The sequence below is a fragment of the Rhipicephalus microplus genome, chromosome 4 (genome assembly GCF_043290135.1).
Source record: "Rhipicephalus microplus isolate Deutch F79 chromosome 4, USDA_Rmic, whole genome shotgun sequence".
NCBI lineage: Eukaryota > Metazoa > Arthropoda > Arachnida > Ixodida > Ixodidae > Rhipicephalus > Rhipicephalus microplus.
In genome coordinates this window covers 221,200,469-221,220,097 of record NC_134703.1, presented here as the reverse complement: position 1 = coordinate 221,220,097, position 19,629 = coordinate 221,200,469, and the positions used below count along the sequence as shown (strand labels likewise).

General features: G+C 47.9%; 1 protein-coding gene and 1 pseudogene across 3 annotated transcripts in view; one reads left to right on the top strand and one right to left on the bottom strand.

The window, feature by feature from the left end:
* The window catches only part of LOC119172481 (uncharacterized), a 647,431-nt gene that overhangs the window by 64,966 nt on the left and 562,836 nt on the right, over positions 1-19,629 (top strand). The window lies entirely within an intron of this gene.
* LOC142814053 (uncharacterized) lies at positions 1,458-19,337 on the bottom strand (annotated as a pseudogene).

The following is a 19,629-nucleotide window of genomic DNA, read 5'->3' as shown; positions in this document are numbered from 1 at the left end:
ACTCTGACACAGCACCTCGCCGCATTTACTCTCGCCTTCGGTGATCTCTCCTCTAAACGCAGCTTATTTTGCAGCTGTCAACCTCGGTTCGTTCGTGAACCTACCGCTACCCTGGTAGGTGCTATCTTTCGGTGCGGCTCCAATTTGCACCGCACTGGAGTGTTCTTCGCACTTCTGGTGTGCTACCTGTACTGATTGACCCTTCCCCTGCTTTGCATCTAACCTGCGTTCTAGTCTTTCACACGCGCATTTCAACCTTTCCTCCTCTTTAGAAATTTCTTGCTTCGCCATCCTGTACTCTTCCTCTTTTATTCTTTGTTTCTCTATCCATTCCTGTTCCAATAAATACATATGTTAAAAGGGCTCAATATCGGCAGTGTTACTTTTACTTTCGACAATTACCTCACGGAGTTTAGATGCAGGCATATCATCCACAAATTCTAGGTCAAGATCCCAACACAGGTTTAGCAGGTTATCTCTCGTCAATCTCATCAGGTCCATAGTGACTACTTTGCTTTGGCTCATTTGTGCAAAAACACAAACCCACCAGCGTTTTCATCCAGGATCTGGAAAAATTGAAGCCTGGTGAATCCCACAGCAGAGACCGAAAGCGTAAGCACACAAGTAGCACTACGTGTCCAGACCCCCTCTCTACACTTTTTCTATTTCTTTTTCTCTCCTCTCCTCTTCAAAGTACCGAAACTTTCCCCGCAACGTATCCTTACAAAACTCACAAAACTAACGTGGCTAGTGAATTACCTACGCTTCCTGCTTAATCTTGTTGCTCAGATAATCATCAAGTGCTGCTCCGTACTCAAATAACAACCACAGGGCTGGGCAGTTGTTCATTATATCTACCTTTTAATGGGACTAGGCTAAAAGACTCGATACATCTCAAGCACAAAGTCAGGCACTCACTCGAATATGTTTGTTCGTGGTATATGTTGCGTCGATACCGCCGAATTCCAGGTCAAGGGCTTTCGGCTGACCTCTGGTCTATGTCGCTCTCCGTCGCCGAGTCTCATCTCACCGCTGCCATCCAGTTGTTGCAACCGGGGTTTGCGGCACCGGAGATCCGGGATCGAGATGTCGAGGCAGGAGGAGGTCGAACTTCGTAGAGAGCGCTTATTACATTATTTACATGGCATAGGCTCTCTGGCCCGAAGCTCTGCATTGAAAGCTCTACATTTAAAAAAAGCTGTCTATTGAACAAGCTCCGTGAACCACACAAAGCAGTGCGCGAGAGCTCATTAAATACCGTCTCATTTCCCCAGATTCCAAGAGAGAGGAATAGGTCCATACAACACCGTCCAATAACATGTCCCGCAGCACACATGAGTGTCATTATACCGACACCAGCCCTAGCAAACACACATACACAAATAAAGCACTTGCATGGTTCCGACAATGTTGCCTCCTCCGGCAAATCTTGCTTCCAGCGAGCGGGATGAAACAAGTCAGTCATCTCGCTGCTTGGGCCGACCACCCATGCTTTGTCGAACGGCAGCGTCAATTAAAACAACCTGCACAGCGATGGTGGAGGCAGTGGCGATGGCCCTAGCTATTCGAACTAAAGAGGCAGAGAACACCTCCGCATTAGTCTTGTGTGATTCCCAAGAAGACTGAAGAATGTTTCTCGGTGGTGCACTACCGAATGTCCCCTTTATAATACTGGCTGATAGGCTGATACAAGACCATGCTATAATTGTGTGCCCAGACCACGACAGTATCTCGAGTAACGCGCTGGCGCACAGTATCCCTCGTGGTTTGAGCAACCGAGTGAGCAACGACACTGATAATCAGTACGAACCATGCACTGCACGCGATATACTCGAGCATCAACGGAAGACAAGACAGTGGTATGCCCCACCGCACAAATCGCTTAATATTGACGAAGCTCACCAGCTAAGACAAATTCAGGTTAACACTTATTTACATTTGAAAAGGTGGCACCACATAAACCCCAATGCATATGTAAACCAATGTCCGTGATCCGAGTCACGACCGACGTTGCAACATGTCACATGGGACTGCCTGAAAAAGCTTATGGAGGTACAGTCACCTCCGATACGCTACTTGGGGAGCCTTGGAAAGCCGTCCTCGCCCGACCTGACCTGAAGACCCAAAGGGGTCTCCTGGATCAAGCCGGTCGAGCTGCAGCAGCAACTGTTGTCCTGGGATGGGGAAACCACCCTTGACATTCCCCCTCCCTTTTAGGGGCGAAGCTCCTTAACGCGGCACCCGTTCGTCCTCCGTAGTCATGGTCGTAGTCGTAGTGTGTAACCACTGTTACATTTTGACCTGCAAGGTGGTGCCGGTGGGATATTTCGCCTGTGTTTCGTTGAACATCAAAAAGTTCATGGCGTGCGCGTTACCTAAAAGCCGGATGCTCCTGTCTCTCATTCCCCATTAGCAGCTGTTGGCATGTACAGTGAGCACTATCTGACAAGAAAAAATTGCTACGTTATACTCGCTGGGCGTAACCTCCTTGGTTTTAGAAAGGTTTAGCGAGCGTTGGGCCACAGTGCCATGAATACAGTGAACTAGTATATACCATGATTTCGAGGTGGTTAAAGGTGGCAAGTTGATACGAAGCGCAAGCCATAAGAGAGTAAAAGCCGAATTCTCCTGTCTCTCATTTCCCATTAGCAGCCATTGGCATGTAGATTGAGCACTATCTGACAGGAAAAGGTTGCTACGTTATACTTGCTGGGCATAACCTCCTTGGTTTTAGAAATGTTTAGCGAGTGTTGGGCCGCAGTGCCATAAATACAGTGAACTAGTATATACCATGAACTCGAGGGGGTTAAAGGTGGGAAATAGACCCGAAGCGCAAGCCGTAAGAAAGTGTGCGTGTACCACCTCTTGTTTAGTCCTTGGAATGCCCGCTGGATGGCGGTGCTTCTATATAGGGAGTATATGATGAAAAGTTGCGAGATGGTGGTACTTCGAGTGTTAAATAGATGGACGAACGGACATACAGACAGACGCATGGATGAACGCATAAACGGACGCAGGGGCGAATGCATGGACGAACGCAGCGACGCACGCACGATCAGACGCACGCACGGACGGGTGGATGGACGCATGCACGGTCACACAGACGGACGCATTTACAGACGGAAGCCAGAACGAATGGACGGACGAATGCTTTGCCCCACTCTCCATCATTCACTCCGTAGATACCCTGCAACTTTTTTCTTTTTTTCGTGAATAAAAATGTGTCATCATCACCATCGAACAGCAGTCGCAGTCTAGGCACCTCCGAGGGGCCATGCCTGGAAATCTGGTGCTGATTTGAGCGTCTGCGGCTGATAAGTCAGAGACGCACAGCGTGATGATCCTACGTCCGTAATCGGCGGAAGCTCGGCATTGTGATTTTTACCCGTGCAGGAAGACGCCACGTGTTGCATCTCTGCGTGGACCCAAAGGACAGCGGTGCGCCGTAGAGTAATTTCACCCACGCAGCGCCCAGTACGCAGAAACAGCACGGCGTCTCGGCCCTGCTCCTTATCTCCACATAAGGAGGCGGCTGCCTTTCTTCCGTTCTGGGGGCCCCGGCAAAAGAGTGGCCCGCCAAACGCAACAACGTATGGAACCAAGAAGAGGCGCTCTGCCTCCCCCCCCTCAGGCCGTAAATCTCAAGGGCACCCATGGTGCATCGCCATCATAGTGTCCATATAGACAACACGCTGCCAACCGGTCCTGGTGTTTGCGCGGTGGGCCCGCGAGAACCGTCGACAGAATTATTCCAGGAACTCTACAACGAAATGCGCATCTGTTACCTCGGGAGTTTTCTTTTTTCGGTGTCTGGGTTGCAGAAATGGGCGTAAACACCTTGAAAGGCCCGGAGCTCAGTGCGTGTTTGCGGAGACGTCACAATCCCTTATTCTTGCAGAAAATGTTTCCAGCGGAAAAATTCAAACACGGGAAATTCGGGCGCATAGTGTCTTCGAGTGGCGCAGCAACATTGAGACATTGCGGCATGTGAACACAGTACCCTTGTGATTCAGTCCAGGCGACAGCGTGTCGCCGAAATGAACCAATCTGTAATTGTCTTTCTCTCACCTACCACGAAGCAGTTTGATTCCGCCGCATGTGAACCACGCACAACTGTCACAGGTCTTGTTAATTAGGGAGGCAATCGCCGGGCTAATTCCAAGGGCCGAAGTATTGGCCCCCCGAACTGCACCACTAAAGCGCGGACAATTTAGAAGTGGTCCTGTTTGGCGCGCCAGCAGACGCCGGCTGTGGTCTAAAGAACGAGTCAGAGCCGAGAATTGTTAAACAAAACAAAATTATATTCTCAAATATGGCAGATCCAACGATACACGAATATGCACACTCGACAATAGTTGAACACAATATGTCACCAATCGAAAAACGTACTACACAGTACAATCAAACACGCTCGAAACAAGGGACACAAACAACAATTTGCTCTACAACGCAATCACATGCATCGAACAACCAAAACACTTAAAGACTAAAGAGTTTGAAAACTTATTCAGTCTAAAGTCCATGGAACAAAGTCTGAATGATACTCTTCCGAGAATCACTCACTCAAAGTCCAGTGCTGTTGTCAATCTGCTGCCCCCGATGTTTCTCTTCCAGAAAACCTAGCGTCTTCAATTGGCCGCTCTCCAAGCACCAACCTACCTCGCCTGTAACATGTCGGCTATCCACGCGTTGCGATTGCGGGACGCGTCTTCGCTCTCTAGCGGTAGACACACTCTTCTTCTAGTGGTAGCGCCAGCCTTCACTCTTCAGGTGGAAACCCTCTTCATTACCTGCTTTGTCACCGACGACAAAAGCCTTCACCGACACGGCGGAATGACCCCTCGTACACTTGCGCAAAACTTTCTTCATCTCCTGCTTTGTCACTAAGGGCAAAACCTTCGCCGACAAGGCAGAAGGATTCACGCACACAGGCGCACACTTCCTTTTTCTCCTGCCTACGCATGCTGGCGTAACCTGTCTTTGTCTCCTGATATCCATTCGCCGGTGCTGGCTTAAATACCTTTCGCGCTTGATTCCAGAAAATACTAATTGTTTCGTCGGCGCGATGCACAGTCAAGGCTGGGGAAAGGGCGAGACGTTTCGAGAGCCGTCTGCGACACGTGATACAACAGTGCATCATCGCGCCCCCTTCCTTCGAGATCTTTCCAGGGCTTGCTCGGCGACCGATGTAAGGAGGTTGGTCGTAAAAACTACGCTTCCGATGGGAGACGGTGGGCCAAGGGAGTCTTTGGACGCTTGTTTTTTTTTTCTTTTCTAGCGCCAATCCCTAGGCGCCCCACTGGCGCCCCGCACCATCACTGTTGCCAGAACTCGGCAGCGCGCGCTTTTTCGGAGCACTCGTTTGTGACAGCACACTTAGAACGCTGCTTGCCGCAGAGGAAACTCGTAGATGACGCCTAGATAAAATGCACAATGGTAATAGTTCCTCATATGTCGGAGGGTGATGGACGCATTGAGTCAGATCTGCTGAAGGTTCACTACCTTGCGGGCACATCACACACTTCGTTTGCAGTGTCCACTTTCAGCACAATTGAACTTAGGATATACACAATTCAATACATTTTCGCACTACACATGCAAAAAAACTTTTCGAATATCTCAAACTAAAAGAAAGGCTGAACGGGGGAAAGACGTAGGTCATACGGGCAACAACACTGAATTACACTTGCGTATCACCTCTGCTCAGCCTCTGCTGCACCCGTCGGGGAGAGAAAGGAACCTTCAAGGTCAATTGCGCGTTCGAATAGACTGATAAAGCAGCGTACCCGCTGTTCGATGCTACTGTGACATTGGTCGTTGTACCTAAACACCAATCGCAACGCTCTGTGCCTCCTCACAAGGCACGACATTTTTGTGTGGGGAGACACCTTGACCCCTTTTCAATTCGAACTTTCAACTCACCTCGTCGATGCCCTGGCTGTTCCAGCTCTTTCAATATGGCAGAACTCATCACCTCCTATCGAGGCACGACACTATTGTGTAAGGAAGAACACCATAGCCCCTCCACTATCTCTACTCGTCTCGTCTCATCACCTGTTTCGCAGCGCCCATAAATGTATCTCGACGAACCACCTCTCATAACCTACCTAATTCGGGCCACAGCTGCCAGTCCCATATATTGTCGCTTTAAACCTTCCCGTTTACTAAAACAGTCCTCTTTGCACGCTCTCTCTGACAAGTGGCGAGATGACAAGTGGCAGTTGGTGTCACCCACTCACTAACGTCAGATACCACTAGCAACACAAAACCACACTAATCGACCGACCTTCCTGCCTCATTCCAAAACACAATCAACAAAACAAACAAGTGTACAAGTCAAAGCAAAACAAAATGTACAGAAACTGAAACTTCGACACAAGGTCTTTAGAAAAGTAACAAGCACAATAACCGAGCAGAAATCATAGAACATAATATGGCAAGCAACATTGCGGACACTTACGACCCTAGCCAATCCCTCAGCGCTACCCGGATGCAGACCGCTTCCCTCAATTTGAGTGTGGACCCTCGTTGAATGGTTCAAACTCCCACACACTCAATTCAGCAGTGGAGTGGAGAGTTCGTGAACATATATCCTGTAAGGCCGCAACTGCGTCTGCTTAAAATTGGCGCGGTGTACATGGAGTGTACAACAGTTCTCCTTTGGCCTCACAAAAACCACCCTGTTGTAGTCTAGGCCTTCCTAAATTTCATCTACTTTTTCCAACGTTGGGACCACCACCATGTAGACCAAGACGCCGACAAGTTCATCCTCAGAAAGCCCGTTCTTAACTCCATATCTGCTACTCCTACTGGTAATGCCTCAACGCTTCGTGGGACCTTCAAGGTAGAAACAGCAAAAAAACTGTCTGCATCCATCCCATTAACCTCCGTAACGTTTGTCTCACCCAGTGGCACCGCCTTGTGAACGTTCCCCACAAACACACACTCGCCCAATGGCGCAACATACTCCTCGATGACAGAAATTACTTTAACCACCCTCGCACACGGTGAACTGTGACTCGTTTTTACTGAACTTGTTTCTTCGCGAACGTTTACAACTGCTATTGACCTTTGCGCGTCGCTTTCACGATGAGGAGTTGCGACTAGGTTTCCAGATCGAATTTTGTCACCATCTTGTTGCCTTTATGAACACGGCTGCCATCCGTCAGATTCCACGTTCGTCGCTGATAATGGTGGCATTTTCGCCAAAAATGACCAATGCTGTCGCAGTTATAGCACCCGCCGGTAAAAGGGTGCCACGATGGAAATTCATGCCAATTTTCACTTTATTGTATACTGTCAAGCTCTCCACAAGTTTTTCGAGGTGGTCAAGGCGGCTATGCATCTCATGAATATCCTTGTTTTACGTATTGAACTGGGAACGCATGACTCCGCGACACATTCTCATTCTGTTCCTTTTTGACCGCTATGGGAATAGCCTCATCAAACGTTTTCGGGTAGCGAGAGAATACAAATCTGCGGACCGGATCCCTCAGGCCAAATGAAAATTGTGACAGCAATTGTTCAGCTAGAATTTTGTGGTGCAGTGAAGCTTTCACCGGATATTGACTATCGGAGCTCGCAAAGGCGGCGGTCCCGAGCATGCGCAAGTGACTCGCAAATGACCACACCTTCTCATCTGCCCTCTGCCTCGCGAGTAAAAACCTTTCCATTTTAAAAATAAGTGGCTTCTTCTCAAACCTCTTAAGAGCCAAATATTTGAACTCAGAAAAAGTTGCAGCTGCAGCGAAGCCATCATCCCACTATGCAAAATCGTGCGCCGCTTCTATCATCTTGCATCACGCTATGCCCATCAGCTTACTGTCCTGCCATCTACTCCAGCGGCAAACCTGCTCCAAAGTTTTAAACAAGTTCCCAATATCCGGACCCGTATCACCTCCCGTAAAAGATGGAACCAGGCCTGCTAACAATCACGTGCTTAATTTTAGTGGGTCGTCTCCGTGGGTCATATTCGTAGCCTGCTCGTTCATTTTCCCGCCTCTCGTTCCCTAGTACCAGGGTGAAATCTCGAACCGTTGCCCAACAGTAAACCAACCGCTTCAACCACTTGAGACGTCAGCGCTATGCGCCACCGACCACCAAATATAGGGAAGACCACTCTACCACTTTTCTTAGTTTCCTCTTAGCTATGCACCCAAACCACTTTCCACACACAGGGATCCGTGCCTGGGCCGGGAAGAAACGCTGCGACGTTTTCTCAATTAGTGATGCTTTTCATTTATTAGTATTGCGAACGGCGTACTGCCCGCGTACAACAGTTCTGCTGCACAAACTTATGACACATTATTTAGACACTTGTGACGTGTGACACAAGATACATAAACAAAGTAACTGCAACAATACAAAAGTACGCCGATATAAAGGAAACACGCCCCGACACAAATGATGAGGTTATCAATTAATAAAACCACGCAGTTTCTTAATGCACGAAAATCTCTTTCCGCAAAGCTCATCTAAGTAAGGAAAATGAAGTTTGTCTCACGATAGGTCCATGTTGTCGGGGCCTCGCAGTTGGCTGTACAAGCCGGGACTCAGGGCCTCTTCCATGGGGTCACTGTCCAACTCATGTCTTCATCGTCTTTCTCACCGTCGCCTTCGTTGTCTCTTCCAGTAATTTCCATCTTAGTCCTCTTTAATAACTTCTCAATCGCTTGCCTCCTCGTCTCCCGTCTCCTATTTTTCATCCTAATCATACCGTCACAACTTCCGCTATCATCTCAGCGACTCTCATTGCTTCATTCGCACCATAGGGGAGATGCGGGTCAAAAATCCCGAGTTTTTTTCAAAATTACCGATTTTTATTTTTGTCGGTTTTGATCAGACTTTTACCTCTATTGTTACAAAAAAAAACACAGGTCGAAACTTATTGGAAATGCTTTAAAAGTGCATCTAAAGAGCACAAGGTGCCTGTTAAAAGGTCCAAAGAGGACAGTCTTTGTGCACTTTGCCGTCGATAATGCGCCGCCACTCGCCATTGTTTATCGCATGAGCCGAAGAGCCGAGTCTCACTCTTCAAGCAACAAGTTCCCCTCGCTGATGCGGCGAAAAAAATAATAAAAACAAGCACGCTTCTGCGTGTTTTTCCAGTGCCGCAACTGGCTTATCGCGTGGTACGGATGGGGGACTGCCATTAGCCACTGCGCATCTAGATGTGCTCTGAAGCCTCTTTTCGGGGTCCATGTCTTGTCGAACAGTGCAGCAGAACAATGCTTTTCTCGTGTAATTGTCTCCGTTAGGATTGAAAAAAGGATTCCTTGCAAGTGAAAGCAGTTGTGCGGTGCACTCTGTAGGAATAGGCTACGAGCAGCTGGTCCGATTTGCGGCAGTTGTTGGCTTGCAAAAACCAATGCATCGAAAGTCCTTCACATCTGTCAGCCGGAAAATTCGGGATGCGGCAATGGATGACGTCAGCACCGAACATGTGTGGTCGAAAGAGCTCGCAGTGAGAGAACTTAGCAGGGACGATATCGCCATTATGTATGAAAGTATTATGCACAAACATGACCGCAACATGGCATGGCACTGAACTTAGTTTGGATTTCGGAGTTCTGTCGAACTTTTTCATAGCTTGCAGTTGGCACAAGGCTCTGCCAGATGGAGTGGAAGCTTGGCAAGCATTTCATGGCCCTGTCTGTGAGCGAACTGTCTGTGAAGGGTCGGCAAGAAAACGCCGAAAGGGACAAACTCGTGTGACTGGCAGATTTTAGTCGCAGTGGACACTAAAGGAAAGATTGTTCTTTTTGGTGTGCAAATTTCATCAAATTTGATGATATCTTTCACAAATAAAAACTCAATTTTAACCTGAAAACTTCTTTTTCTGAAAACACAAACTTTGCCACTACTTTTTTATTTTATTTATATATTTATTTATTTATTTATAGAATACTGCAGACAAAAAGTCCAAGCAGGGTGGGCATACATGAAACACACTAAATAACAGAGTGAAACAATGTTGCAAAGCGTTTATTGTGTCCCTCCTTTTTCGGGCAATAATAATGCTCTGATCTCCATGAAATTTTGCCCACGTTTTTTCTAAAGTAGGGCAAATGCAATTATTTAGTTTAAATTTTAATATTTCTGTATAATGAAAAACGTCTATGTAAGCTTTATTAGGGTAGGTCAAATATGGACTTTTTAACGTCTATTACTTTTCGCGCCTACTACATGTTTTGTATGTGTTTTCTAATTAGTTATTAGCATTCTAAGCTTTATTTTAAACAAAATGAACTATGAGCAGTAAAAAATTACGGAAGTTCAGGAATGAAGAGAAGGGGGAAAAAGGGTTAAGGTTTTCACTTTGTCATTTCGCAGAGTTAAAGGTAAGCAACTTGCAAGCAAGCTAACTATATTTCTAAAATTAGCATAAAAAGTTCCTTAAACAGCTCAAGTTTCATTGCTCTAGGGTGAATATTAAAAAAATGTGTATTCGAGTAGCATCTCCTTATTATCATTCTTTTGCATTCCGTCTCTCTACCATCTCAATCTCAAGGCACCGTCCTCTTGCTCCAGTCGGTTTCTTTATCACCTCGATCTCAAGGTACCGTCCTCCTTTACCGTTCGGTCTCTCTACCATCTCGAACTCATGGCGCAGTCCTCTTCGATCGGGCTTCTGTGGTACCTTTTCGTAGAATCTCACTGTGCCCCTCTGTGTCACCTCCGTGAAACCTAACCATTTAGCACTGTTGATGCGACATACATTCCTGCAAGTCGGTTTGTGTTAGCTTCGACGACTCCCCCGCATCCCACGACAGTGGAAAGCCCTCTCCCAAGCAAAGTAGAGCAAGTAACTAATATACAAGCTCCAAAACTTGAGACAAAGTTGGGTGAGCGGTCTGGTAACACGTGAATTACGGGCAACCAGGAGTCCCAACGTTCAAAAAAAGCCGTCAGTAATGCCCAACACCCGGAGTTCGGAGTACTGTGCTGAAATGTTTTCTGCCACCCAAATTTCACCAGTTTTTGGTACCTGATGTCAAGATCGAGTTTCAACGTCTCCATGCAAGCCGGTGTCTCCCGCACAATTCTCCGCAGCCGCCACCTCTTTGTCCTTTCACGCCGCCGGTGGTTATCCGGACAGAATGCAGTAATGAGCCCGGGAGCCACGGAAGGTGATGGAATGCCAGGCCGGGCCCGGCTCAGGCGCTACAGCAGAGTCACACGTACAGAACCAAAAAGAGGCACTCTGCTGCTTCCCCTACCCCATGTCATAAATATTAAGGGCGCGCACAGTGCATCGGCACCGTAGTGTCCATACAGACAACAAGCCGCCACCCAGTCCTGGTGTTTGCTCAGTGGGCCTGCGAGAACCGTCAACAGTGTTCTTCTAGGAACTCAACGCCAAAAGGTGCATTCTTTACCCCGGGAGATTTTTTTTTCGATGCCTGGGCTGAAGAAATGGACGTAAACATTTTGAAAGACCCGGGGTTCGGTCTGTGTCTGCGAGGACGTCGCACGAGCTACACAGCGGCGTGACGAAAGGGTGGCGAGGTTAGCACGAGATTGAGGTTCGGGTAGGCTTGACTGATATGAATAATCTGAAAAGATGAATTTTGCTGCAAGCTTTGTACTGTTTCAATTGTTTTAGTATTGTCACGCTGATGAGAGTTCCAAAGAGCACACGGGTATTCAAGTTTTGGTCTGATTAGTTTGTGATAAGCGAATGAAGGTTTCGGCGCAGGCAGCAAGGAGAGTGGTTTGCTTTGTTAGTGATGTGCGTTATGTGAAGAGCACATATTAATTCACAAAAAATGAACACCTTGATGCTTGTATTCGGTTACACATAAAATTTAGGTGTTGTTGATGAGTTATGCAGGATACGGGTAGTACTCTTGGCTATGGAGACTAGTTGTGTTTTATTTACATTAAGGTATAATAACCACTTTTTACACCCTATTTCAATTTTATGAAAGTCACATGGAAGTTCGTGGACATTGGGCGCGTTGTTAATTGGGCGATAAATGACACAACCATCGGCGAAAAGTCAGTTGTTAGAGGATGCACTATGCGGGAACTCTTTAATACATATGAGAAAACGCAAAAGTCCCAGAACAGTGCCTTGAGGCGCGCCTGAAATAACAGAGCGTAAAGACAAAGAAAGATAATTATAACGTAAACGATCTGCTGGTGGTTAGTTAAAAGTGGCAAATCTATTTTAAAAATAATCGGTCGTGGTTCATAAAGGAAAGTTTTAAGAACAAAGGTTTCCGAGAAACTTTGTCAAAAGCTTTCCCATAGTCTAAAAAGAGCGCGTCTACGGGTATATTTGCATCAATGCAGGTGCTAACATCGTTAGCAAACATAGCTGGTTGAGTGTCACACGAAACAATTTTGTGAAAGCCATGTTGGTTTTTATGAAAGAAATGAAGAGGTGCGAGAAGGTTGTCTATGTGGCAATCGATTACGTGTTCCAATATTTGAAAGCACACACTTATCTTTTTAACTACCGACCCTATAAAGAACGAAAAAAAAACAATATTTTTTTTTAAAACTTTCATTGAAACTTTTGTCCATAGTTCATAAGAAAGATACAACAAAACTTTTAATTATTTCAAGTTATACAAGAGTGCCAACGTTTGTGGAGATAAGTTGTCAACGTTGTAAATGGACGTCTACATATGGGGACACTCGGTGCCAGCATTTTGGAAATTTACGAAGCAGTTTTCGCCAAAAAGACAGAAGAACATGTTCCAATTGGTGCACCCTTGTTTCGCCATTGCAGTTACCATTTCTGCTCGCATCGCATTCTTTAGGTTGCAAGACTCCGGGAAATGGTCATTGCGGTCATTGCGTGTGTCAATATTCGGTAATTGCACAGGCCTCGAGTTGTCAGCAGGGGGAATGTCTTTGTTTTTCTTACTGTTGCGTGTTGAATTTGCCTTGAATAAAGTTTCTACAGTTTCTTCCTTGAACTGAAGCAGGGAAAGTTTTTTGGTATGCCCATGGCTTGATTGTCACGTTGGTATTCAATCCATGATTGCCCATGGCAAGGTCTAGAAAGTGAAAGTCAAGAGACAATGGGATTGGGCGTGTTAGTATAACATCATAAAGGCTGCTTACCAGCGCAAACGACAGGTCAGGAGGGGACAGGAGAAGAGACGAGACAGAGCTCCGAACGACAACATGAGGCTGGAGCGAAGAAGTCAGGAAAGGGTCCGTTGTATTAGAAATGAAACTCAAGAGACAATGAGATTGGGCGTGTTGGTATAACATCAGAAAGGTTGCTTACCAGCGCAAACGACAGGGCAGGTGGGGACAGGAGAAGAGACGAGACAGAGCGCTGAGCGACAACATGAGGCTGGAGCGAAGAAGTAAGGAAAGGGCCCGTTGTATTAGAAACAAAACTCAAGAGACAGTGGAACTGGGCGTGTTGGTATAACAACACAAAGGTTGCTTACCAGGGCAAACGACAGGGCAGGAGGGGACAGGAGAAAGGACGAGACACAGCGCTGAACGACAACATGAGGCTGGAGCGAAGAAGTCAGGAAAGGGCCCGTTGTATTACAAATGAAACTCAAGAGATGGTGGGATTGGGCGTGTTGGTATAACATCATAAAGGTTGCTTACCAACGCAAACGACAGGGCAGGAGGGGACAGGAGAAGAGACGAGGCAGAGCGCTGAACGACAACATGAGGCTGGAGCGAAGAAATCAGGGAAGGGCCCGTTGTATTAGAAATGAAACTCAAGAGCAAGTGGAATTGGGCGTGTTGGTATAACATCATAAAGGTTGCTTACCAGCGCAAACGACAGGGCAGGAGGGGACAGGAGAAGAGACGAGACAGAGCGCTGAACGACAACCTGAGGCTGGAGCGAAGTCAGGAAAGGGCCCTTTGTATTAGAAATGGAACTTAAGAGTCAGTGGGATTGGGTGTGTTGGTATAACATCATAAAGGTTGTTTACCAGCGCAAACGACAGGGCAGGAGGGGACAGGAGAAGAGATGAGACAGAGCGCTGAACGACAACATGAGGCTGGAGCGAAGAAGTCAGGGAAGGGCCCGTTGTATTAGAAATGAAACTCAAGAGCAAGTGGAATTGGGCGTGTTGGTATAACATCATAAAGGTTGCTTACCAGCGCAAACCACAGAGCAGGAGAGGACAGGAGAAGAGACGAGATAGAGCGCCGAACGACAACATGAGGCTGGAGCGAAGAAGTCAGGAAAGGGCCCTTTGTATTAGAAATGAAACTCAAGAGACAGTTGAAATACGCGTGTTGGTATAACATCATAAAGGTTGCTTAGCAGTGCAAACGACAGAGCAGCAGGGGACAGAAGAAGAGACGAGACAGAGAGCTGAACGACATGAGGCTGGAGCGAAGAAGTCAGGAAAGGGCCCTTTGTATTAGAAATGAAACTCAAGAGAAAGTTGGAATAGGCGTGTTGGTATAACATCATAAAGGTTGCTTACCAGAGCAAACGACAGAGCAGGAGCGGACAGAAGAAGAGACGAGAGAGAGCGCTGAACGACAACATGAGGCTGGAGCGAAGTAGTCAGGAAAGGGCCCATTGTATTAGAAATGAAACTCAAGAGACAGTTGGAATAGGCGTGTTGGTATAACATCATGAAGGTTGCTTACCAGCGCAAACGACAGGGCTGGAGGGAACAGGAGAAGAGATGAGACAGAGCACTGAACGACAACATGAGGCTGGAGCGAAGAAGTCAAGGAAGGGCCCATTGTATTTGAAATGAAACTCAAGAGCAAGTGGAATTGGGCGTGTTGGTATAACATCATGAAGGTTGCTTACCAGCGCAAACGACAGGGCTGGAGGGAACAGGAGAAGAGATGAGACAGAGCACTGAACGACAACATGAGGCTGGAGCGAAGAAGTCAAGGAAGGGCCCATTGTATTTGAAATGAAACTCGAGAGCAAGTGGAATTGGGCGTGTTGGTATAACATTGTAGTGCCATCATCACCATCATCATTTCTCAATCACCGCGCCGCGCGTCTCGCGCAGCTGGTGCTAGCTCGAGCAGCGCGAGGATTAGAACGAGCTCACGCACCTGGCGCGTCGGACGTGGACAGCCACCGCGGCTCCGCTTCAGGCGTGGAATAAAGTGGCGAGATCAGCACGGCCCCGTCGCCCGCCTTCGACGCCATCTCACGTATCTCTTCTCTCGCCGCTACATTGGTCACCCGGAGAACACGCCCTTCGCCGAGCGGCCCGCGGCCATGTTCCCGCAACTCTGCCCGCCAGTGCCACCGTTCCAATCGACCTACCCCAAGGTATAGTTCAAGCAGCTCGATGCCGTTCTTGCGCTGAATGGCGTCACGGACCAGCCGCTGATGCACGCCATTCTTCAAGACGCCCTTCCGGTTGAGTTGCGTCCTCTCTCTGGCACTTCAACCTCCAGCCAGCAGCCTTACGATGACCTCTGTTCTGCGGTGCTTGCCAGCTATGGCCTCACCTACCACCCGCTGCCGTTCACCCGCGACTTACAGGTTTCGTCTGCGTCGCAGCGTGCGGTACCCTCCGGCCCGAAAGTCTTCACTGACCGGGACCTAACTTCCCCAACTACGTCTCCTACAACATCTCGTCCGGCCGCTATCAACGCGAGTCCCGCGTACGAATGCCCATCCGACGAGGTTCAGAACATTCGTGCTGCACGCGACCAGTCAGCCACGAAATCCGACGAGCTTCTTCAATACGTTCCTGTAACCAACGACCGGGTCGCCACGAGGTGCATTTTTTCGAAGTCCTCGGCCGATTGTCCCTCGGGCACTCTCGCCACCCGCATGTCTTCTCCGGCCTGCACAGACCACGATTTCTCAGACATGTCAGACTCCACGACGGCTTCATCGCCGCATGCCCCGGAGTCTGCCAAGACTACGGACATCCTCACGCTCACTATTCGCCCCTTGGTCACGGAGACTTCAGCGTCGACGATGTCCGAAGGCGCCTCCCCACCCACCTCGACGCTCTCTGCGTCCTGCCAGCAGCGACCATCTTCAGCCCCGCAGTCTCCCGCAGCCGAAGTTAAAGTCATAAGCCGTCAACCACAGCCAAACTTCCGAGAGGCTGCGACTATGACTGACGCAGCTGAGGACGACGTACCTAGCGCGCCTATGGCACTGCAGACTACATATGCCACACATGCTGTAGAGGTTGTCATCAATCATGCAGACCTGCACACCAACCCTCATGCGCGGAGAACCGATGGTCTTTCAGGTGTGCCACCCGATCCTCCATCACAGCTCACGTCTTCTGAGCTACACAACTATTTCCCAGAGCATTTGGCGCCGGATGCAGTCCGCCACATAGGCTCGTTGGTAACAACAGCGACGACGTGCGGTCCAACTGCATATCTGCCGCCCTTGATAGTATGCCAACGAAATCGTCACGTTCGGCATAGTACAGAGAGGCCCTTTTTCAAGCCTCTTGCTAAACAGTCATGTGTTGCAGCCTTGGACTTCAAGACGGCGCAAACACCTACGAGGTTTTCCCGACGCAAGGGCCAACCACTTGCCGTGCACATGACTAGCCGCAATGCACGGCGTTTCCGCATCCGTCGGCTCGGCCACACGCCCCGGCATGCCGGTCGCAGTGCTACGCGGAGGCCGGTGTTTCATCGACAGAGACGTCCGCACCAGCCCGACCGCGACGCTGCTCCTTGTCCTCAGCATGCTCGGCACCCTGTGCGCTGTCCGAGACCCCGCTGTGGCTGTGAAACTTTAGTGCTCGGTCATCATGGGTGCGTTCCGATCCTTCACACTATTTCGCCCACATTGCCGGCGCGAGCTCTTCAGCGCCTGTCCACAGTTCCAGCTGTGGGCACGTTTGTCAGCCGCGTCTACTCGAAACGGCGGGTGCGCATTCGAATGGTCCCACCGCGTAATTGTGGGATCGACGTGTCTATGAACACAGCGACCCGGCACTTCCTTCTTCGTCCCTTGCGCTTCTCCCAGACTCGACCACCGGAGACACACTGCCTACTGATGGTCCATAAACGTTGACAACCTGGACTTGCCAAATGAACACTTTATGGATTGCCGTTCATGTATATAGCATTTGTCGCTCTCTTTCTTTTTTCATATGCCTTCAAATCGCGCTAAGCGCTAGGGGGGGAGCCCTGTAGTGCCATCATCACCATCATCATTTCTCAATCACCGCGCCGCGCCTCTCGCGCAGCTGGTGCTAGCTCGAGCTGCGCGAGGATTAGAACGAGCTCACGCACCTGGCGCGTCGAACGTGGACAGCCACCGCGGCTGCTCTTCAGGCGTGCAATAAAGTGGCGAGATCAGCACGGCCCCGTCGGCCGCCTTCGTCGCCGTCTCACGTCTCTCTTCTCTCGCCGCTACAACATCATAAAGGTTGCTTACCAGCGCAAACGACAGAGCAGGAGGAGACAGGAGAAGAGACGAGACAGAGCGCTGAACGACAACATGAGGCTGGAGCGAAGAAGTCAGGGAAGGGCCCGTTCTATTAGAAATGAAACTCAAGAGCAAGTGGAATTGGGCGTGTTGGTATAACATCATAAAAGTTGCTTACCAGCGCAAGCGACAGGGCAGGAGGGGAAGGGAGAAGAGACGAGACAGAGCGCTGAACGACAACTTGAGGCTGGAACGAAGAAGTCAGGAAAGTCAGGAAAGGGCCCGTTCGCTCCAGCCTCATGTTGTCGTTCAGCGCTTTGTCTCGTCCCTTCTCCAGTTCCCTCCTGCCCTGTCGTTTGCGCTGGTAAGCAATCTAGAAAGTGAGTGAAGAACCGTGCCTTCCATTTTCTTGTTCTGACTTTTGTTCGATAGTACGACACATATCTATCGACAAACTCAACGCCATCCTTTTTTTAGCTTACACCACCTGTTGCATGTACCGAGAGGATAACATCTAATGACACTTGACATGAGAAGAAATGCCCTTCTTATTCCGCACTCTTTACGAGACACACTTGTCTTCTCGCACGAGGCGTGCATTGTCCCCCCCCCCTTCATTGACTTATCACTTGGAAGCTTTGAGACTGCATCTTGGGTTCTGTTTCAAATGACGGTCTCAGTGAAAAAACTTTTTTTTAAGAAGGTAGTCCACAATTGGCAGTCAAGTGAAAAACCTGTCCATGAAAGCCTGGTATTTTTCATGCGTTGTGCTTGTTGCGAGCTGCTTTACGACAGCTCCTCCACCAAGGCCATACGCTTTTGTATCATCAACGTGTACAGTATCCTTTCCTGTATAAACAAGAAATTCAAGTACTAAACCGTCCGGGGAGGCTAAATTGAAATTTTTGAGACCAAATGAATTAGGCTTTGTAGGAAGACATTGCTCTAATGCACATCTTCCAGAAAACGGGACCATTCGCTCATCAATCGATAGGTTTTTTTTGTGCGTCGCAGTGCTCTGCAGGCTGTTTGGAAACGATGAACTATTGGCAGCGCAAGGTGCAGCCTATCTACCTTTTGGCGTGCTGTAACAGTAAAAATGTCCTTGAAGGGCAAGTGATTGCGTAGCTCGTAAAACCTGTTCTCTTTCATGCAGTCGGAAACTGATGGTGTCCGGGTTGCTCAAGACCAGTACAGCTGTACTTGGCGAAGATGCATGATTCGTATTAGCAGGCGCATTCCAGCAGGATTCCTTACTTCAAGCATGTTAGTTCGAACAGATCTGTGATTTCACTTTTGAACTGAGTACAGATTGGTTTGTTCCGCACGTTTGCTCCTAAACTCCAAAGGAAAATGTTTCGCGAAGTACTCATGCGGGGTCAGAAGTTGCCGAAAACCGCCGTCATCTTGATTTTCACTCTCAGCACAATCCCTCTTTGAAAATATGCAAGCAACAAACAAAGTAAATTTAGTTTTAACCAATAGCTGCAAACTATAAACGCTTAAACTTATGAGTTCCAACAATGCTGCTTCTTTTTTCCTAGTGGCCTAAAAATTTCGTGTTCTGGTTCATCAGAAGAATCACTTGTAGGCTCATCCTTGCTTATGAGAAGAGCAAGGCCATGTTCTCCTCTGTCTTCTGACTCCGAGAGAGCCATATCGCTTGCCTCTAGCATGACAGCGATTTTTTCATCAGTCAGGAATCTGGCTATTGAGGGCGAAATAAATAATGCTTTACACACGTTTAAAACTTTTGTCCACAAACATGGACCATTGTAAACGGACATCTCGCGCATTAACTGCTGTGAATACCGTTGAAGTAACAACCTATCAGGCTTTAATAAAGTATAATTAACAAGTGTGAGTACAAAGTTTCGCGTAATGGTGATAAAGTACAAAAGAATAGCCAAAAACATACCCCTTGGTCCTCGCGAGCTGCTCGAACTGTCTGCCATTTCAAACTTTTTGCCACAGCGCTTCTACCGAATTGGTGGGGCTCCCTGTCGGGCATTGTGTAAACTGTGTGCCGGTGTTTAAAACGCGGGAAATTCGAATTACTCAATATCAACTTTTTTGAAATACTGCACCTAAACATCGGCGACAAGTCTAATGTCAGAGAAAATATTATTGGGCAAGTACTTAACAGACACACACAAACATATATATATATATATATATATATATATATATATATATATATATATATATATATATATATATATATATATATATATATATATATATATATATATATATATATATATATATATAAACATGTATATATATATATAAATATATATATA